Here is an 11846-nt window from a genome sequence, read left to right on the forward strand (position 1 = left end):
AAAAAGCCCCACCTTCTACACCTAGCTGGTATCTTGCTTTTTACTGACCCTGCTTGGACGTCATGTGATATTTAAAGTCCACCTATAAAGTCTAGTATTTTCTAGTTCCTCCATTGAGAGATTTGAGGCTTTTTTCCTCCAGAGGCCACAGATGTTTCAATGATATCGGAACAGTATGTGTATTTTTAAGCATACAGTTCCCAGAGTTTTATCTCACTTCCCAGAATGACATTACAACCCCATCCCCTGCTACTAGATTCTTTATCTACTTTCAATTCCCCAAGGCCAGTTTTTCCTTAACAGTGACTGACTTTCTTAAGTTTCTGGTTATTGAGGACTTTCTCTCTGTAGATCAACTAACTATACAGAAGAGAAAACAGGTCTGACATTTTACCCGACAGTTATAGCTGGAGAAAAGAGCCTAATCATCTGTGCCTGTTCTAGCATGTCTGTGTGATTTTAGGAGATCTAGAGAGAGGAGAGTCAATATCGGCAAAGGCTGAAGGAAGTAATACGAGTGAGAAAAAACCGCTAAACTTGGCAATTGAGAATTCACTGATGACTTCTGAAAGGGCAGTGGGAAGGGGAATATGAAAAAGAGTGGCAAAAAAACATTTCACAAAGTTCAAGTCTAGAACAAAGGAAGTGATTAAATATAGGAAGCAAATGTACTGTATTTTCAAATCGCTTCACATTGCAAATACAAAATATTCCCAAATACCTACATGAAGTTTTACTTCAGGAGAAAATCAAGTTAGACATTGCAACATAAAACACTTGAAATGTAATGGTTCTGCCTCCATAAAAAACACTGCTGAAGGTCCCGCCAAAAATAGTATAAAATCATTGCTAGATTTTTTGGCAATCCATGAACAACATATATTACACAAGGTAGAGAAAAAAGCAGATTACTTATGACCTGGATTTTTACAATTTCTTTAGTCAAAGAAATCAGTAAAACAGAAAACATCTTAAAAAATTAAACTACACTAAAAACCATTAAAAAAAAAAAACAGACTTCTCTATTCTCACTGTAACTACACTTTTTCCAAAGTTGTAAGCTATTAAGGAAACACACTGCCAACTGGAACTCTTAAGTTGGCCCCATGGAGAACGATGGGTGATGTGCCTTTTAAACCAAAGCAACTAGAAAACACTCATGTGTTCAATTGTGTGAACTGCTGAACCTAATGTTGGAGCTTGAACTTAACCCTAAAAGTAGTCTTAGTTCAGTGAAAGCCACATTATATAGGGACTGCTGTGGAAGATCACCTGTTTTTTACTTGAGTTATATTCCTTTTATCTTTCCTGAGTAGAATCTACAGTTCTAAAATCAGCTTGTAAACAAACTTAACATGCTGGTTATCACCCCCAGATTATGAAAAAGCATCCATTTTTCAGGAGCACACACAGGTCTAGACTGAAATGAGCACAAATATTCAGTACTCCAACTGCTCTTCAAATTCCCAGGTCTGTCTTGACCCTCTACTATGCAGCAGCTCACATGCAGGTCAGATGCATACAGTGCAATCAAAACAAAGTTTAATAGCATTGTCCAAAAGAAACTTCTATCAGATCAAAATTCATTCAAGTTAAATTTAAGACTGATTTCCTCAGTCACAGGTGCCGTATTTCAACTGCTGGAACAGCCACATTTGGCCAGTGACTACCATATTGGACAGCACAGATCTACGGCAAACATTTTTCATTAAGATCTATTATTCCTCAGTGGAGCTTCCCAGGCTTCCCAGGGGTAAGAATGACAGGAAAACTAAGCAGGCAGGGCTTCAGCACCTATCCACTCTCCTTGCATTTTGAGATTCTGCCTGTTGTTTTGATTTGTTTTTTACGAGCCTTATCAATGCTGTCGTGTGCACACGTGGATGTTGTGTGTGCACACGTTCGCACATGGTTTAAGTCTGAAAACTAGTGATTTAGAGAAGAAATGATCAATGCACAGACCTCGGGCCAAAGCTGGACCTTCCTCATACGTAAAACAATTTATTTTTTAAAAAGTTTAATTGGATAATTTACATGAACTATATAGCCTAACCACCTGTCTATAAAGTAAAACTTGGGGAGGGGGAACTTGGTCTAAACTTGGAAAATTTGCATTCACTGCCACAGATAGAGCATCTTTTAAAAAAAGTTTCCATAGTTCATTCAAATCAAGGGAGAAAGCTCATTGGCGTAGCCAATGGTGCAGCTTCCACGGCACCATTTATCAGGAGTTCATTCTGTGAACTTTGCAAATCAGATTCACCGCCCCACATTGTGCAATGAAGGATGTGATTAAGAAGGAGCATTTCCTTAATATTCACAATACCTTAACCACTCTCTCTCTAAAGAATTTCTGGAAGAAGCTGAAGCAGCATATGAGAATTTACTTTAAACACAGGCAAATTACAAGACCCCAGATTTACTACGCTACTTCCTCAGATCGTTTTCTGAATTAAAACCATGAACTTCCAGTGGCTCCCTGAAGATTATTCTTCTTCCTTACTGAGTACACTGAACATGAAATTACACCCTCCCCACTAAAAGGGATGGGAGATAGGGGTAGGGCACTGTACATTATTCAACAAAATGCAGCTTTTCAAGTGCAAACTGGACATGTGTACTGAACAGACTGCAACTAAAGCCTACACTTCCTTTCCACTGCTCTAATCTTGAGGCCAAAGTAATTCCAGTTTTTGAAAAATTACAGACCTACCTGGAAGAATTAGTGACAATTTCGTAGGAAACTCACACAGTTTAACAAGAATGAATCAATCATTTCAGGATTTTTCTTACGAGTGCAAACCTAAACATAGATTAATTTACCAAACACCTATCCACTCTATCAGTGTAGGTCCACTACGTCTAAAAAGAACCCCTGAGAGAAAGGAGAACCACTCACATCCTAGAATGTTAAGTTTAAGTCACAGAATTACCCAAATATTTCTGTCTATCTGACCAAACCAAAGGCAGTGTCTAAATCTACCTGGCTCGGCAAAATTGTATTTTCCATACATGAAATTACTGAAATTGAAGCTAAGAACTATCCTTGAGATATATATCCAGAATCACTATTGAAATATGTCCTAACTGAATACATCACAATTATACCAATCTAAAAATGATCAAAACTGACAAAAGGCAAGCAGTAAGTCTCTCTGTGCATTTTTAAAGGAAAAAAAAACTTGATTACTTTTGTACTACTGGTTTAAAAATATCCTGTTTTTTTTTAAACAGTCAAGGCTATTATTATGTCACCAATTAGTATTTGATGGAGTTGGTAATTTAGAAAGTAACTCTGAGGTAGGAAGGAGGATGATCAAAAAATGTATTGAAGTTAATATTGGGTAGAAGTCACATATAAGAGGCAAAAAGCTCTCGACAGACAGATTAAGCCAAATGTCTACATCAGTTTGGCCCCTGAAATCTCTAACATACTCTATCTCCAAGACTTCGTCAAAAGCTTTACATGACATCTTTGCAGAATGACGAAAAGACAGACTTAACTCTAAAGAAAACGTGTGGTACGAGGTGCTAGGCCATTTAGATCACCTTCCTTACTACTAGAGCTTAGCATGAAAGGCGTTTCAGTCTGTAATCGTGGTGCACTGAATGGCAAACCAAATGAAAAACATCTTGGTCCTAGCAGGTACTGTAGTTCTTCTCTGAAACAAATTATTCCATATAGTACGATGTCCTACCCTGTTAAGAACATTTGTTAATCATCCTGAATGGCAACCTAAAGTATATTATGTAGATTGCTGCACTCTTAAATAAAAGACTTACCCAAACATGACTTAAGCTAATTGATGAACACTCATCACTACACTTTCAGGTCTGGTCCTGCACTGAATGTTCCCAGACATGCTGGATAGGCTTTGAATATTTGTTTCCGTGTCTTGTAGATTACCTCTACCAGGCTGTCATCTGTTTTTTCTTACAACAGTGGGAAACAGTTCCCCACCTTCCCACCTCTCACCCCTGCTTTAACCTCCCACATTACTCCCAACCTACTTGTTTCTAATCTATTGTGGACTTAGAAGCCAGATAACTTTCCTTGCTAGAAATGTCTGAAGTACATGCCAACAGCTTCTGAATAAAGGTCTCAATGGCTCCCCTATGACTAAAGCAGTAAGGTACAGGGACATGGACGATTTGACTCCCCAGGCCTTTTTGCTTAGTGTCTGCTTCTCAAATGCTTTTTATAATAGGTCAAAGATAAGAGTGTAGATAAATCATTTGGATTAGAAAGGAAACAACTGAAACCCACAAACAGAAGAGAACAAGAGATCATCTGGGAAGACCCTTATGTCTGAGGCAAAGTTCTAGGTATTTTACCCCCTCCCCACTAAATCATGACTATTTAATCCTTATAATAACCTGAAGAGTTAGATATTACCTCAATTTTCAATCAGAAAAAAAACAAGGCTCAGGAGTTAAGTAATTTGCCCAATATAGTAACTGAGAAACCACTACTAGCTTAGCTCTCTCTCCAAAAGCCATGGCCTTTCCACTACATGATATTGCAACCCAATCCTTATTCTTGGTTTAGCTAACTGTTTTTACACTTTATTTCTGATGCTTTTATTGGAACCTAACCGATTCAAGTTTGCTTTCTTCCCCTAACCAGTTTCTGTAACTAAAGAACAATGGATAAACAAACTAAGGCCAAATTAAGCTTAGCTCTACAAGGGTTCATCTGCTCAGCAACAAATATGTTTGTGAAAGACAGGCCATATCTTCAGTTTGTATGGACCGTGCGAAAAGCGTGGTGAGTTCCCACTCCCCATACACTGACAGTTCTCAGTGACACTGTGAGTTAACACTCGACAGCCGTCGTGCTGTCCTCTACATTATGGAAAGCAATGCAAGCATACTTTAGAAATTGGCTCAGTAATGCATTACATGCTCCCACAATTTGCAGTAACATGGGTTTTTTTTTTTACTCTAAACACTGGAGGACAGGGCAGGAGAGAGGAGGAGCTTCTACTTATCTAATCCCATTAAGGGACGGGGTGCACTTGTTCTCTGTTAGATACCTTATTGTCTAGTTAAGGACCTGACACATATCAAAGACTGTTTTGTTGAGTAAGTTAGTAACTTGGGCTTATTGAACAAGTACAAGTTATCTGATGAATAAACGTTTGACCGCTCCTGAATTGGTTCTGAAATCTTTCACATTTTCTGACATACGCTTGCAATACTTAGTGGAAAACATCTTTCCTCTTACAGAAACTAAGAGCTTAAAAATGGCTCTTCTACTCCCATCATGAGACCCAAGGAATCTAAGACATGCATGCCCCTCTCTATCTTTTAAAAATGACTGTTGTCCCAAGAATATGAATAAATCTTCATTTGCCAGAATGCACTAAACACTGCTTTTATATACATTACAAATACACCTGTATAAAAAAAAAAGTGCTACAAATGAGGCCTTTGGAGTCCTAAAATACAAAACCAGCAGAATCAAAACCAAACAATAATAAGAAAAACATTCAGACCTTTATAAAAGCCACAACTGAAAAGTTTTGCAAAATGTAAAAATTCAATAGGTCTATGATCAGCAGCTTATACAGAGTGTTTTTCATAATGACTTCCCCCCAAGTAACAAAATTACAGCAACATAATTCTAATATTTACAAAATGAATATGAAAAGGAGGCCTTTTGCCATTCTTGCAGCAGAAACAACTTTTGTTTCAATTAAAGAGATTTCTGCTGAAATATACAAAACCATCCCCAAATTCCTACTTCAGAGTTAAAACACACACCAAGCCTGACAAGCCACAAATGACAGGAAATTGCCCTGCACAGTTTCTCACAAGACTATTATTTCACGAACCTTACAGACTGTGTAGAAATTTGACCACTTATGAATAGGTACAGAGAAGTTACAACCTTGAAAAATCTAACTTGTTGAAATGTACAATGTTAAATCACTTTAGAAGGTATGGCATATAAAAACAAGCTCTAAGAATAATTTCTTATTAAAACAAGCCCAGAAATTGATATTCCCAATCACTTACATTAATTACTTTCAAGTCAATTAATTGTAACATTAAGGGTGTAAGTGGGTACTCACCTTAAAAATGCCCACAAGACTTGAACTATTCTTATTTTCTACCACAATTAATTTTATGGCAAAAACGAAGGAACTTTAATTTTAAAATTGGTGTTACTTTCTAAACTGAATATAAATGTTTGCTAAATGATCTTTTCGTGGAGAAAATTCTATGGATACCCTGTATGGTTTTCTTTTTGTTTTTTTCTTGCATGGTTTTCTTAAGACAAATAAGAAAATCCTCAAACTGTGATACACTTATCAGTCCATTTTACATTATTTTTCCAATCTCTATGTTACAGTTGCTTATTTATTTATTCACATTAAAACTCCTCAAACTCCTAACTAACTGGCTTACCCTTCCATGTAAGAGAAACATTTTTTTTAAAGCAGGTGACATCTAGAATGACAAATGCATTTACAGGGTAATAGCAAATTTATTATCTTATTAGGCTCAAGTAAAATATCCTTACAATCAGTGGTTCATGTTCAATTCATATGAAATCAGAAGAGAGGAAATGAAAAGAAACTAAGATTACAAAATCATTCAGAACTAAAGTTAATTTAAATTTCAAGGATCATTTTTGAAAAGGTGAAATTATCCCAAGGAAGTCTGCGTGGTCAACTTATTTATTAACAATTACCTTACACGTGTCATTTAAAAATTTTAAAACACCAAAATTTAGGATATTTCAAACTGTAACAAGCAAGATATGACAAAAATGCTACTTCCAAATTCGTTTTGACCTGGAGCTCATTTTTTTAAATAAAGGTTTAGTTGACAAAAAACCGTAGCATTTAGCTATTTAAAGGGTCAAAAGGAAAAAAATAACAAAACCTACCTAGGAATTGTTTTTCTTTTGTTTAGGATCAAAAGGAAACCATTAACCACATAAGGATTGAGTCAGTAAAAGACAAAAGTACCCAATCCAAGGACAGTATCCCCAGAGAGAAAACACTTAAAGCTGCAAGTTTGAAAACCAAGTTTGAAATACGTGAAATCAATTAGCGTGCTCTCAAAAGACGTGTGATAAAACCTAATAGGCTCCACTCAGAGCAACTTTCACAAGTGAGTAGAGAAGGCTCTCAACAGAGTAACAGCCGTATACATGTTTGTGTGAGAGTACACACAAGCACTTCAGAACTCCAAGGATATAATGGTTAACAAAGGTTACGGGACCAAAAGTGAGGGGGGGACTAAAAAAAAAAAAGTGGAAGCCAAGTATCGCAAGCTCCTAACACGGTTTCCCAACCACTCCCGAAACAAGAGCTCTGTCCCTCCGGTTTGAAAATCAGAATTACAAACTTACCAACTGTGTTCGAGACAGAGGGGAAGGGCCTCAGCGAAGCCCCAGGCCAGGCGGCAGGCACTCTGGTTGCCGACCCCTTCCCTTCGGCCAGCCCAGTCCGGCCCCCCTGTTCTCGTACCCCGAGGGCTGGGCGCACCGCTCCCGGGACCTCGCCACACCCCAGCCACCAGCCCCCAGCCCCCATGGCCAGGAGGTGCCGCCAGCCTCACTGACCAGCGCCCAGCACAAACACACCCCTAGCCCCCAGGGCCCGCCGGGCGCTGCGGCTTTACCTGGACCAAGGCTCCGGGTCCCGCCCCGCCAGAGCCGGGGGTCCGGGACCTTTTGTTCCTTCCTCTTCCGAATGGGATGAGGGGCTGGGAGGGGAGAGGGGAATGGGAGATTGGAGGCGGAACTGAAAACACTCTCGCGGCCGCCCGACCTCCCGCCCCGCCTCCTCCAAGCTAGTGCCCGGCCCGCGGCCCCGGCGCACGAGGAGGGGGCGCGGGCCCGGCCACCGCCCGCGGGAAGGAGGGGGTGGGGACGCGCGTCCCGCCGCCACCGCCCCTCCTCCCCTCAGGCGCGCGCCCGCATCCCCCCCAACCCCGGGCCGCCCGGACGGCCCAGCTCTCGCCCGCCGCGCCCGCCGGCCCACCTCCGCTTCCGCCCTGCGCCCTCCGCCGCCGGCCGCAGCGGCGCGGCGCACCCACCTCAGGGCGGCTCGCTCGGAGATCACTAGCTGCTGGCTAAGAGCTGCTCCTCCGAAGCCGCGGCCGCGCTGTAGACCCGCCTCCCACCCCGGACCGCGAGCCCCGCCGATTCGCCGGCGCAGCCCCGAAGCTGGCACCCTGCCGCCCGCTGATTGGCGCCCCCGGCCGCCCGTTAGGGCGCGAGGCACGCCGGCCGAGCGCAGCGCTCGGCGCGCACGGAAGAGGGACGAGCGGAGGAGGGAAAGAAGGAGGCCGAGCGCCCGGGAAGGGCCGGGGCGCTAGCGGGGCTTCGAGAGTCGCCGCCACTACCTCCCCACCTCTTTTCCCTCTTGCCCGCCCTGCCCTCTCCGCCCGACCGGCGGCGCGCGCAGCCAATCAGCGCGCGAGGTGCTCGGGGTGTGAGCCGCGCTTCGGGGGCCTCGAATCGGAAGGGAGACGTCGCTCCCTGATTGGTCCCGCCTCCCCCGTAGAGCGTGAGGCGAGGCGCGGCCGGGACGGCCGCCGCGGACGAGGTGGGGTGGGACGCCCGCGGTTTCGGTTGACTTCGTCTCGGGCGAGCCTAGAGAAGAGACTCTGCGGAGGGAGGGAGGGCGAAGGAAGCGCAGGTGGGAAAACAGCCCCAGCGATCACCCGTCCTTCAATGCCTCGGCCCTGGACCCCCTCCTCGGTCTCTCCAGCGCCATTGGGTGGGGCCTGCTGGGGGCCACTGCTTGGCCCACCTTGTTCAGTCTAAGACGAGAGTGGACACGTGCTCATCCCCTGGGAAAACGCGGGGCCGCCCGGAGGACAGGAAGAATGAGAAGCCGAAAGATGGTTCGGTGAAGCTGCGGTACTGGACCCACACTGGGCGCGCCCATTTGCGAAAGAGTGGGCGAGTGGGCGGGGCCCTTGTGGTGGTAAGCGGGGGTGGGGTCCGAAATGTAAATAAGTCCAGGTCTGGGATGCCAGGTAGTTTTAACCTGAATCTTGGTTCTCTCTTCGATAAAAAATGCTGTTAATACTGCCTGGTGTGAAAGATCCTTGTAAAGATTAAAACGTAAGCACGATGCCCCTTCATTACTGGATTACCTTCCCCTTCATTTTTCCGCTGTTCATGTGACGTTGGTAAGCTCCCAACATCAGCGCTGCAAGACCCTGATTAAGCTGATCACTGTCCAAAACTGGTTGGGGGCATGACTGCACTCGGGTAACTTAGCTTTTACCTTAGGAACACTCAAATCTCTGCTGAAATATTGAACCCGATTAATCAATCACATCAGGTATTTATTAAGCACTTACTGTACTGTGTTAGGAAGCACCATAAAACTAAAGTCGAAAAGAACGTTAGGGCTCACACAGGTAGTTGGTGGCACAAACAAAACAATTTTGGCTCCCTGTTCAGCGCTCAATCTCATATGCTCCTTACTTCATTTCACTAGGGACTTAGAAACAAGCAGGAAAGGGGCGCTAACAATACGAGTAAGTAAACAGGAAGTACCAAGTGACCATTTCAAACACAGTTCTTGAAGTGTAATCTTTTCAGAAATGCTTCCCTGAGGAAGCATTCCCTGAGGAAGGGGTCTTCTGGAGAGAGATTTATTTGGCCATTCCCTGAATCTCACAGGTTCTCCAGATGTCCTTTCAAAATGTCCTTCATTTCTCTCCGCAAACAGAAGTACTTTTCTCATGGGAAGGTTGTGATGAAGAGCATGAATGCTGGAGGTAGGCAAGTTGTAGTTTTGAATTCAGCTCTGTTCTTAACTGTGGTCTTTAGCAAGTGGAACTCACCTGCAATGATAGCTATTCTAATGTAGTTGTACAATGATTAAAATAATATCAAAGTGAATAGCAGCACAGGGCTTTGAAGTTAAAAGAAAATCATCGATAATATGTCTTCCCTTCAGTCGCCTGCGTTTACTTAGGCTATGCTGACACTACTCAGCAGGAATTCTTCAAAAGTTGACCTCCAAGGTTGTTTTCTTCCGTTGTCAGCTTAGAGGCAGCTCTGCTCACCCTTTTTAAAAATAGCTTGTGAAGGAGACCCAGGAAGCCACCTGATGGAACTTTCCCACCTCCTAAGCCTCTGCTTCCACATCCCAGAGCCACCAGGGAGGGTCGTCTAGGGCAGGGATGTTAAACTCACTTTCACTGGTGCCACATCAGCCTTGAGGTTGCCTTCAAAGGGCTGCATCTGATTTTAGGACTGCATGAACTTACGTCCGAATTGACTAGGGTAACTACTCCGTAACAGTTAAACGAGAGCTCAGCGCTGCTGCCTGGTAGAAACAAGGTGCCAGGCCGGATAGAATAAGGTGGAGGGCCAGATTCGGCCCGTGGGCCTTGTGTTTGCCACCTGTGATCCAGGGCAAAGGCACTTCAGTTTAGAAGTAGAAATCCTGCTTCTGGTTTTTGTCTTTCTGCTGACATGAGCCAACCATTTTAATATGAAATGCCCTATGAAAAACTACCCTGTGGGTCACACAAATATTTTCTCCCAGGTGACCAGAGTGTGCATTTATTTGGGTATCTATCTGAGGGAGTAGGGATAGAAACAGAAGCAGGGCTGGCTGGGATTCCAGAAGACCCTGCTATGGGAGTTAGGTACTTCGAAGGGTACAATAATCCAGTGGATGATATGCTTGAGGTTTAAGACCATCTCTACAAAGTGTCAGACTTTGGGTCCCTAACTCTTCCATTTAGGAAGCCGTTCAGGATCTCTAATATTGAGGGCAGGGGCAGTGGGGCAATCTGGCTACCAATGCAGTCCCCAAAGGGCTTAGAAATTGGAACATGCCTACTGTCCCCTCTGGTAGAAATGCATCTAAACAAAAGTGGGCCCAGAAGCAAAATTGAAGGCAGATGGAGCAGGGATTGCCGGGGCAACAATCAATTTGTGAATTGACTAGGGTACCTCAAGACCTATCATCATTAATCCCTATTGCATAAATTATATTAAGTGTATCTTATTTGTTAGGTGGGTAGACACTAATGTAACCCTTCATTATTTATGACACTGCAAAATCATTGAAATCAAAAACTCAATCGATTTAAAAGTAGTTAAACGTACTAGAAAGACACATTAAAAGAGTGGTAATCATGGTTGCTTCTGGAAGTCATGAGTGGAAAACTTAAATTTCATTATTAATCTCTGTAGCTGGAATTTTAAAAATATTTACCTATGTGTTGATTTTTCAAAAGACACAACTCAGCTCATCTCCTCTCTTACCAGGTCTACAAAGCCCTTCCTGGTTACTCTAACTGGAAGAATATCACTCACCTATGAATTTTCTGTCATGGTCAGGATGATATACAAGTACCTATCATGACTTCACTTTGATTAATCTTGATGTGTTTAGTCTTGAACAGTTTTGTAGCTTCTCCTGTCTGTATGTTTTGCCTACATTCCAGAAGGGTAAGGAAAGTGTCTCATTCTCAGTTGTCTTCCCACACCCTCACCAAAATACTAATTGAAGAAAAGTGCAGTGCAGCACTTGCGTAGCAGAAGAATGCTGTGTGTGTCGTAGGTCTGCAGGCATTCTACACAGCTTTGCCCTATCCTCCCAGTTTGCAGTCGCCCTCCATACAGCTGTTGAGCATCTCTTCGACACCTGATCTCTGTATTTGCTTGTCATGGTGGAGCTATGTTGAAATGAACATTAGTACAGCTTAAGGGAAGACCCAGATACTTGCACCTGAAAGGGCACTGACGGCAGGAGATAATCTAAGTAAAAATTGTAAAGAGCAAAAACATGGTATTACTTTGGTTAAAATAATAATAGGAAAAATTCAACACGAGCTGGGTTTTTATCTCA

The 11846-nt window shown here is 43.1% G+C and overlaps 1 protein-coding gene across 3 annotated transcripts in view; it reads right to left on the minus strand.

Moving 5' to 3' along the window:
• SMAD2 (SMAD family member 2) overlaps positions 1–8374 on the minus strand; it is a 77321-nt gene extending 68947 nt beyond the window's left edge. Inside the window, exons 1-2 of one of the 3 annotated variants that reach the window (XM_045849832.1) lie at positions 8056–8374; positions 7639–7722 (exon numbers count right to left, since the gene is read on the minus strand). The gene's annotated coding sequence lies outside the window, so the exon portion shown is untranslated. Of the gene's footprint in view, positions 1–7638; positions 7723–8000 lie in introns of all 3 variants that reach the window. The other 2 variants (XM_045849833.1, XM_045849834.1) reach the window with 2 other exon arrangements.
• Positions 8375–11846: the final 3472 nt, after the last annotated feature.

The sequence above is a fragment of the Phyllostomus hastatus genome, unplaced genomic scaffold (genome assembly GCF_019186645.2).
Source record: "Phyllostomus hastatus isolate PE091 unplaced genomic scaffold, TTU_PhHast_1.1 phas_contig_80, whole genome shotgun sequence".
NCBI lineage: Eukaryota > Metazoa > Chordata > Mammalia > Chiroptera > Phyllostomidae > Phyllostomus > Phyllostomus hastatus.